Source organism: Malurus melanocephalus, unplaced genomic scaffold (genome assembly GCF_030028575.1).
Source record: "Malurus melanocephalus ecotype Western Australia unplaced genomic scaffold, MMel_1.1 scaffold_378, whole genome shotgun sequence".
NCBI classification, from domain to species: domain Eukaryota; kingdom Metazoa; phylum Chordata; class Aves; order Passeriformes; family Maluridae; genus Malurus; species Malurus melanocephalus.
Genome location: NW_026623610.1, coordinates 22,261 through 33,390, shown reverse-complemented (window position 1 = coordinate 33,390; position 11,130 = coordinate 22,261).

The window sequence follows — 11,130 nt, the reverse complement described above, 5'->3', positions numbered from 1 at the left end:
CTGTTTGCTCTCCTGAATGGCAGCCTTGTTACCTATGCCAAGATGTGCTGTGAGACACCAGCAGGCCCCTGAGACAGCAGATCATGGCACCAGAGATCCAGGAGGCACCAGTCGGAGAACTGCMAAGGTAAAATAAATGCAACAGTTTTTTGAGTTAATTGATCACAAGTCAATGTTATCCAAAAGCTCAAGTAAWCACTCTGGCACAAGCAGTATTTTGACAAAGAAATTGCTAAAAATACCCCAAACTGGAGTTCAACGGTGAGTTCATCACAGAAGCAGCACCCTGGTGAAAGACTRGGATGTTGTATTCACAGTGTCATGGTCCATCGAGTGTCACAGGCTGCCACACACTCCACTTTCCTTTCTGTGAATGCAGCGCTCATGAATAACACTAACTCGAAGGCATTTCTGACACAATCTCTGGCACAAATGGGTCTTACTTCTGCATCCCACCAGAATGCCTGTATCTGGGCTCAGGGAGATATCTTGAGATCTCAGACTGTGTCCAGAGGTTTGAGTCCGGGTTTTTATGCTAAGRGCATCATGTTCTAACTAATAAGAGAGAAGGATGACTAGTGCAGTTTTGAGGCTGGTAACTTCTTTACAGGCAGGAAGAATTACTGAGAAATGAACAGGTTGGACACGTCAGAGACAGCAAGAACTTCCTGACTTTGTTAGTGCTAATGTGTATTACAGATGTTTACCTGGAAGATGGGTTATTATAGCCCATCTTGTGACACGAAGGAGAGCTGTGAAAGTATGAGTCCTATTCAGTGTATTAAACAAATCCTTTTTCAGATAATAGTATTCAAGTATCTCAAAAATGAAATACCGGAAAGAAAAATCAGTTTGGGTCATTTTTCCCAACCTGAAATGATTTTGTTAAAAGAAGCACACATGAAAGTTAATTTATTTTTTTTTAAAACCTTTATCAAATGAAGTTTGGTGTATTTAGTTTCCAAATGGAATGTTTTAGCTTTATCTCTTGTTTTGGCCAGAGTTATTTTTTGACAAATCTGGTGCAACTTGTTAGGCACATGGTTTTGGTTTAAAKCTGCCTTAACCAGCAAATTTCAGATTAAATATATGGCTTGACCAATGAGCAGCAAGATGATTGTTCTTGGGTGTGAGCAGCTCGACTCCCTGTGAGCTCGACACCCCATCAGTGCAGCTCCAGGGCCAGGTAGTTCGGGTRCCCTCATGCTTTCCATGTGAAATGTGCACCACAGGAATGATTTTTGTCCAGGCAAAAGAATCATCAGTTCAATGACCTCTTTGTAGGAATTCTTTCCAAATCAAGCTTTCTTCTTCARGGTTTGCCAACTCTCAGTAGCATTTGGTTTCACAGGCTGCTGATTTTAAGTACATGTGTTTCTTAACTGCCCAGTTCCATCAAGATCTGGCAACTAGAAATGACAGGAAGGTGCTTCAAGTGTTTCTCTAGTTGATCATAAGCACAGACAAATGATGAAGGAAAGAGGAAGAGATATTTGCAGGAGTTGTAGGTCAATGGGATTTTAGCCCACATGTAAGCAATGGGATGTCTCTGCATGGAACCAATGAGGTTTCAGCTTAGAATCATAGAATAGAATGACGGAATAGTGATCCCATCTCTCTTCAATTTAGACAAAAGGGTGTCATGGGTGACATCCTTTGTCCACTGATGGAGTTAYTCCATCATAGAAGGCCACTGGGTTGGTCAGGCAGGACTTGCCCTTGCTGAAGCCATGCTAGCTGTTCTGAATCACCCCTCTGCCCTCAAATGTGCCTCGGCAAAACTTCCAGGAGGGTCTCTTCCATKATCTTCCCTGGCACAAAGATCAGGCTGGCAGGGCAGTGGTTCCCAGGGTCCTCCTTTCTACMTTTTTTAAGATGGGTGCAAWGTTTCCCCTTTGCCAATCACCTGGGGACTTACCCTAACTGATTTATCAAATATCCCRAAGAGTGCCTTGGCAACTCCATCAGCSAATTCCTTCAGGACTCTGGAATGCATCTCATGGAGTCCCATATACTTATGTACATTCAGGTTTGTCAGGTGGTCATGAACCTGATCTTCACTTACAGTGGGAAGGACTTTACTCCCCCAGTCTTCACCCTGCTGTCCAGCCACTCCAGAGGTGTGGGAAGGGAGATCACAAGTGAAGACTGAGGCAAAAAAAGAATTGCTCAGCCTTCTCTTCATCCCTGGTTTTCCAGACCAGCTTATAGAGGGTGCACCTTTTCTGACCTTCCTTTTCTGGCTGTCATTCATACCTGTAGGAGCCCTTCTTTTATTGTTTCTATTCCTTGCCAAGTTCAGCTCCACCTTCACCTTGACCTTCCTCACCCCATCCCTACACAGCTGAATTTTATCCACTGTTYTTGAGCATCCACCTGCTGAGATGGCAACACATCCAGAAACAACCAGAGCTCAAACAACTCAAAACGTAACACAAGATGTGCTTTGATTTGGACAAAGCCTTCGCATCACCCCTTGATGCCTGAGCTGCCAAGGCAGCCTTGGTTCCGAACTCAAATACAGTGAAAAATATTTAAGAAAATTAAAACAGAAAGGTTCAAGGAAAAAAACTCTTTCTRACTACTGAAGTAAAAGTTTTACATTAACCAAATACAAATGCATGGATAGATTAATGTCAGCTAATGGTTTGTTTCAAAGGCTGCTGAAATCAAAGTCAACCTCCTCTTTGATCTTGCTGCTTTCACTAGGTCCAGTTGCATACTTACAAATCATATACTATAACAAAACATGCTTCACACCACACCTCCACCCATATGAAAGRAACCTATGTCTGGAAAGACTTCTTTTATTTTTGATGCTATTATATTAAAGTTCTTCTGTAGACTTTATTATGCAGATCTGAGTTGGGGAGTTTACCTGCAGAGGAAGAACATTGATGCTCCTTTAAGCTGCTCCCTTCACCCAGCTGAAGAATCATATGTATTATATGTGTACTGCTATACTACCTGCTCCCTGGAGCTGACCATTATATCCACTCCTTTTATACCTCTTACCAATCAATATCTTATAGATAAACCCTCTTGCCCAGTGTTTGCAATTGCAAAATCTTGCCAAGTTGMATTTACTTACTGAGGGAGTCACATAAGAATCATCTGCATTTACYATCTATTGCCATGCTACCCGTTTTTGAATTGTTGCTGTATTTTGACCTAAATAAGACAAATCAGAAGTTTAGCAGTGGTTTGAGGAACACAACTGAAGCAGCCTGAACAGTTTGCTAAACACAAAATCACAGGATCATTTCAGTTGGAAAAGACCTCCATCGTCATCAAGTCTAACCTGTGGCCAATGCCCACCTTGTTCAACCAGCAGTGAGTGTCACATCCAGTCATTCCTTGGACAATTCCAGGAATGGGGATTCTRCCACCTCCCYGGGCAGCCCCTTCCAATGCCTGACCACCCYYTGAGTGAAGAATTTCTTCCTGATGTCRAACCTAACGTTCACATGCAAATCCATATGATCAGCCTAAGATCTTTTCAGGTCAGAACTGTTATCTTTGCATTTAATTGACTTGGTTTTGGCAGTCTTTGAGAGTAAATGCTCACAAATAGTGTCTGCTGCCAACTTATTGACTGAGGTGTAAAACATCCAGGTTCAAATGCTACAAAAGATTCAAAGGACCTTGAGCTCAAAGCTGATAAAACCTTGAGGCTCTACATCTATTAATGTCTCTGTACTCCCCATGGCAGAACAACTCTTCTGGGTTAAGCCTTAGATTTTTCCTTAGCCTTTCCTTGTCCCTTGTGAGAGCCTGGGAAAAAGGGATCCTGTGCTGACATCCCATCCACAGCCCTGAATGTTTTCCATCAACAAAGGAAAACATCAGAGCAGAACATTTACTAGTTTATCTGTTTTCTCACTCAACTGGTTCCCAGTAAAATAAACCAGTATAAACTAACACTAAGGACATTTTTCASAGGATAGGAAGCACTTTTAACCACRTAGGTRCCTGATGTCAAACAGGGGKTTTTAATCCTAAAACAATGGTTTTATCTTGAAATTGTTGCATAAAATCTTGATACAGGTCTTGTAAAAGTCTCTTGCTGACCCCACTTCTTCCTTCAGACAGGAGGTTCTGGAGCAGTAGTTAATCCACTCCTGAAAACACAGAGTCTACGCAAACCAAAAATATTCTGTTGCAGTTTGTATAGTTTTTGAACCACTTAATTAATGCTGTGCTCCTGCAGGCCTACYGTCCTACTCTGATTTAAGAAGATGAGATGGAGCTGTGGGGAATGGGCCATATTCACATCATCCCACAGGTCATTAGAGTCCCAAATTCTTGCTCAGCTGGTGTCTAACTCAGCACATACCACACCTCCTTAAACTGAATTTTCCAGACTGCTGTTTACTGAACATCCAGTGTTCAGTTTTGTGCATGACCGGGGATGACCAATGACCCTTGGCAATTTTAGTTCAGGACCAAGTATCTGAACCAGGATGAGGCCCCACATGTGCCCATCTCTGGGAATTTTCAAAGGAYCACAACATTGTTCAGCCATGGCTAGCTATGTCCTGCTCTTCTTGTTCTCAGTTAGCCCTGCCAGGCATCACAGAAAAAACAAAATCTTGAGAAATGCTGGGAAATGTCATGTGAATATTTTACAAYGTAATAAATGGTTCAGCAGCTGAACATCTGAGTGATGGAGAGTGGTATCSTGGTCCCTTCATCTGCTATGATATAGGAAGTAGAGAAGAAAACAGAAATTACCTCAAATCTTCTCATTTTTCATTAAAGTGTGAGGCATGCTGAGCACCTACACCTTGTTTCTGGTTAGGAGCAGTGACACCCAACTCTGCTGATTAATACAGCCAGTCTAACTCAGYAAAGACCACAAAAACTTGGGCTCCCAATGGAATATTTCTGCTGTCAGTRTCATGAGGACAACACATCCCAAACTTGCCTTTGAGCTGGTGGCTGCGATATATGTCTTTGAAAATCTTTATYTACACTCCCAGCCTAACTAGTTACCACATTCCTGGTTGGCTTCAAAGGCTGTAGTTTAAGTRTACCTGGAGGTAGAAGGGTTAAGAGGGTGATGTATATCACTGACCACACCACCRAGGAGCTGGTGCCATCAGGATTTTGGGGTGGCAGCTCAGAGGGAGGAGGAAGGGGAATCACTTACTACCTACAAAGATCAAAAATGTCCAGGATTTGAGTGCACACRTCTCTTCCTGCCTATTTTGGGGTGGATGCTGCAAGATCTTTACTAAGACTGTTGGAAAACAGGAGTTGTCTTACACGGAAAACAAAGAATTCCTATTTGGATTTTTCCCCTGAACATGCTGAACKTTTCTCTGAAAGCAATGCCTGCTATCAAATGGAGAGAAAAGAAATCTTGAGATTTGATCTGAAATGGATGCAATTCTGACATGATTTATTGGAGTCTTGAACTAAAAGGTAAAAAACAAAATCTCTTTTCATGAAATTGGAAGTCCCAATTGTTAAAGGTTTTTTAAACAACCAATTGAAGTTATACTGCAAATGAACCAGAAACACAATACAGAAGATGAAGGTGAGTGTGGCTGAAATTATTCTAATGCTGGAATCACATCAGTGAAGGTTTTACATTTCCAAAAGGAATCTGAACAAATTCTATAGAAAAAAACACTAACAAGAGAACTTTTATTGTGGTTTCCTGTTCCCTCAAATATCTTCACATAACCAGGCCCCATTTCTGAAAAGATCTGTTTCTCAGACTGTTTGCAACAAGCCTAGAATAGATCATAGCAACTCAAATTCATTACTCATGAAATCCTGGTTTTATATTTTGTGTTACAATGCACCACTTACTCCACRGGAATCCTCAGTCACAGGTAGTAGGTGTTTAAGCAGCTGCCAGCATGAATGTAGACTAAAATGTRRCAAAGRTTTTCAATCTGTCAACTTTTTCACAAACAGCTGCTTTTCTTAATACTGTGAACAATAAAAAAAAGCTGCAGCTGAAGAAACCTCCATTTTCATTCATGAAGCAGTTTGAGGTTTTGCAAATTGTTTTCACTTGGATGCAAAAATGAAACCAGGAGATTCAGGAAGTTTTGGCTGACAGACAGCTAARCCTCTTTCACAGGCCTTTTTTAGAGCAGAGCCCCCCACCCTCCCTTTGCTGTTTGTCATGCAGGCAGTGTCCTGACCCAGGGGTTCAGTCCATTACACTGCAACAAATGTTTCATTTTCCTCCAGAAGCAAAGCAATTTCAGAACCTTGAAATGTTTCTAATTATGTCTGTTGCTTATGATTGTTACATGATCACTACACTATATATAAAGAATACTTGCAGTTTCCAGTAGTTTTTGAACTTCAGCCAGAACTTTATCCATAAGCTCACACTACATCCCCTTTTCTTATCCAGATACACAGTTTTTTGAAACATCACCTGGGCCTCAGTTTCATCATCCTGAAGCTCTGAACTAAAAGATTTTTGCAAAATACTTGTAATTGAGAAAAGCGAAAAAAAAACCCCTACCCTCTGGTCAAAATATTTCAGACAAATTGAATTTATTATCCWCTGTAAATACCTATGGAGTGAACTCATCCTTCTTATTTGCCAAACTACTGACCCAATCACTTTTTGTATTGTTAGATCAATTCTAGTTTAAATTGCTTTTGTCTGCATAAATCACATCGCTTTGTGAACACGAGAGTGTTGCCTCTGTCTGCACAGAGCTTGCAGCATTCGAACAGTTGATCCTTTAGTTTCAGAAATCTCTGGGGAAATAAGGTATTTTAGAGATGCARTTTAAGGCCCCAAATATTTAAACATTATTTTATCTGCTGCATTGGGTGTTATTAGTCTCACTGAATTCAGTAGAAATATTTAATGAGCAAAGTTAGCTAGATATGATTAATGTGTGCAGGAGCAGGGCACAGATGCATGTTGTCTTTGGGTGCAAAAGAAATTAGATGCTGCATTTGTGRTCAGCAAAACTCAAAACATGGCTGCAAATGGAAAACAGGGAAGATCATACAAGGGATCAAGCTATGTCCCTTTGGCAGGCTTTCAAGGAAAAAGCAGCTCTGAGCTTTAAATCAGTCCAGAATTTCAGTGAAAATCAGTGACAATTAACTGTTTCCACAGCTGCCTCCCAAACTCCAAAATTACATTACAATGCATCTTTGCTCAATTTAAATTTCAAGTGATAAATGATTTACAGCAAGGTTGACATGTGAGATAGACATGGTGTCAGCTATCATAAGCTCATTAACAAATTAATCAAAGCCCAGATAGATCACTGTGCACTCTCAGCTAATCATCTCCTCACTCAGACCCCTGATGAAGGAMCCAGTTTCACTCATAAACCCAACTTCACACACACTCACCCCAAATCTTCTCTGATCTTGGGTTTCCCTGTAAAGCGTTTGATATCAAAAATAATGAGACACTCTTTCAAGAGTCCTTCCTTCTCATACTCTGAATATTAATTTGAGCCCCATCACTCATTAAAAAGGACAGTGTTGTATCTTCCTTCCTCACTTGGGAGTCATTATACAGAGACTAAGATCAAAACCTCGATGAGCATAGGGCATGGGGGGATCTTGCAGGACCAAGAGTTAGACATGGCCAAAAACTCTGGGTCCCAACCACTCCTGGACATCCTGGAGTATTTTAAAGCTGGGTCTACAGCTGGGATGTGCAGCTGCTATTTAGGCACTTTGCAGAAATGAGCTGGCAATCTCGTAAGCAACACCTTATTTCAGAGATGTGGCTGTATATTTTCTTGCTCCGATGGGAAATGCAGAAGAGAGAGAATCTCATCTTCATTCCTGTTTCTGGTTTCAACTAAATCTGGGGAGAAGATGTTTGTCAAACCAGCTGACCCAAAAAACTACACTTTCACACTAATTAGATTTGCATTATCAGGATGTCAAGAAACAGAACGCATTGCACAATTTATTCCTTGTCTGTGGGACAGCTTTGGCTGGATAAATGACAGCAAGCCAGCTGTGAAGGAGGCCATCCGCCTTCTGCTGGAGAAGTTACTGCTCCTCCTGAACCATTCCTGGATGTTATTAAAAACTGAGAGTGCTTTTAWTTCTTAGGGATTTCAAAAATCAGTCTGTATTTATAAAATATGGAGGGGTGATATTTCCCTGCAAGCGACATCTGAAAATTAAGGCTTACATTAATCCTGATACTTCAGGGCTGGTCAGTGTGGGAGTGTTTCCCCTTAAACAGGAGATAATTCATGTATTTGTTCAGGAATTGACACAAGAAGAAGACAAAGTCTCAGAAATTTTTCTGAACAATATATTTACTGTTTCATCTTCTTGTTTGCATCCCCTAAAACCCAGGTGATCCTCAGATCCCCATGTTTGAACTGTTGTTCCATTTAATCTTAATGTTGGGTGAAATTCACTCCATGCAGGTTTGGATGAAATATCTCTGGAGATAATGCCACTTTTTCTTGATGGATTTGCCCTTGGGTTTTTTGCCTTATGGAAATAAGTGTGTCCTCTCCTGGAGGAGCTGCTTTCCCCTGGGTGCATTCAGGAGCCATGCTGGGAGCACACTGGCCTGCCCAGAGGACTGAGCAGCTTTGGCATCTGGCCAGAACCCCAGACTATGGTGAATCAAAGCCTTTTCCACCCACCAAGGGCTCACTCTTCTTGGGCCAAGTTTTGCATCCCCAGGCAGGGGCTGTGGAGARCAGGTTATTGGGAAAGCTCAGTTGCAAAGATAATGCTGGACCTAAAAATATCTGGTTTTACTTCCCAGTACATCCAGTGAAACAACTGCTGGTTTTAATGTCTYTCTTTCCCAAATTATAAGGTAATGCCTGAAGCTCCCAGTCATTACAGCTGCACATCAGCTCTTCTCAGTTCTACCTCACATGAGGGTTTCCTGCTTGTAGGGAGTATTTCTAATAAGGTCTGTCCTGCTCAGAACTGGGACTAAATACAATTAAGCCACAAGACCAGCAGTGCTAGGATGAGCCTTTGCTTTGTGACTACATTAAACACTATATTGCATGTGGAAATGAAAAACAGGCATTTGTGTACTGGGCACAGTCTCTGGAGGAGGCACTCAGCTGACAGAACACTTCCAGCAACCCAGCAGTCTGGGKTAATCACCAGTTGTACAGGCAAATGGCTGCTGCAGGTGATGCTGGGGCTGATGCTGAGCTCCCACTCCCAAAAGCTCCCCTTTGTCTAGACACAAACTCTGTCTTTGCTAAGGAGGAAGCACTGTAGGCTGGGAGCACTGTGGAGATGTATTTTGAAATTCTTGGTCAGGCTCAAGCCAAAGTATTCGTTCATTTTAAGGAGGCCCCCAGGCTCTTCAAACATGACTCTYACTGCTGCTGGCACTGCCTATCCCCAAAGGGTTGCACTACCCTCAGTGTATTTTTAACTTTGAGAGAGGAGAAACGTGTTCCTCGGCAGCAATTTGCCCAGATTCATCCTTTGTGCTACAGATCAAGGGCCATTGTTGGTACCAGTTTGGGTCTCCACAGGTCCTGGGGAATCCAACCCCCTTGCCTGAGCATGGTACTGGAAGCCATGGGATGCTGAGACATGAAAGGTAGCTGGTCCTGCAATTAGGGGAAGCAGCTTGGCATGAGCTGTAATTGAGGGCAGTGGTGGCTGCCCAGATTCCTGGCCCTGCAGGCACAGCCCTGGCTCTGCTGGCAGTGCCCATGCTCTGCAGGACAACACATCTCAGTGCTATTTTTTTAGATCATAAAAAAGTTGCATTCAGTGTGTTACAGTATTTTGCAGCTACATTTTTATGAGCCTAAAATAACAGCTCATACTTACTACTTCGGATAAATTGCTASCATATTTGTTGATCACTTTAATATGCACCATCAAAACAACTGCTGCTAAATAGAAGTAAATTTTATTTTATTCTCCTCTAAGGTTAGTTAGGAGGCCTGAGTCCATCATTTCATCTAGTCTGCAAAGCATGTCCACTGAGCTGGAAAATGGGAGCTTATTTGATGTGAAGGTGGGGAGGGAAATGATATTCTGCAATTGATGTCAGCATTTACACTGCTTTTATTAAAGCAACATAGTTATGCTAATCCCCGGTGCTCAAAATATGAAACCTGCCTTAAAAATCACAATAGTTTTACCTAAACTAAATTTGAGATTTCTTACTCAAATCCACCCCAAAAAAAATATAAAGATTTTTTCCTAGTCAGGGTTTCAGCTATTGATAGCAGCTACCGCTGCAGTAATAACAGCATGGTGCGAAAGCTTCACATGTTTCCCTGAAAAGCAGATGTTTGACTAAATAGCTGAAAAATATATGTACTGAATGTATGTATGTGCACTTTGTTGGTCTTTCATTTCTTTTCCAGTGAAAGATTGCTTTAGAAAAAAGCACTTACGACTTGCTTGAATGACTTTGAGTCAAGTCCCTTCACYGGACATTTCCAGCTTGTGTACTTCCACAACGTATTCCATCTCAGTGTCACAGCCTTGCTGTCCTGCTCTGAGTCATTGGCCTGGGCTGTATCTTGAGTTTTCCTTCACATTGCTGTTCTTTCCAGGCTCCTGCACTGGCAGCAACTTCCCTTTGCACTTACACGGGTACAGTGGATGTCCTGAGGAACTCCTTGTTTATTTTGGGAGCAGTACCTGTTGTTCTGGCTCGTGTCCATTGGAGGAGAGCCATGGAGGCTGTCTGGCCAGTTCCAGGCACTCTGCTTGCTAGAGGGATGTTTTTCCAGGAAACAGTGCTATTAACCAGTGGCAGCAAATGCCAAGCAGTGMCTCTTAGCCCTCCTTGAGCCTCTAGCTTCCTTTGCTCCAAGCCAAACAGGGAGTGAGACGACACCTACATCAATGACCACTTGTTTGGCCCTTTTCTATCAAAACTAAGCACCAGTGTCAGTATTTCAAGCCTGTTGACTGCAGTCATAGGTGTCTACAAACACGTCACTACTGTGCCTTTCCCTAATTTCCATCTGTCTTGCCTTGCCTATGTCCACACCCACCTACGCCGTGGTCTGCAAGGCCAGAGACACCCTTGTCCCTGGCATTCCTGGCACACAGTTTCAGCAYGGAGCTCCTGTCCCCAACCAGCAAGAGTGGGAAACCTGACCATTTCCCACCATGTGACCCTGCACTGAGCAAGGCCAAATCCTCATCACACTC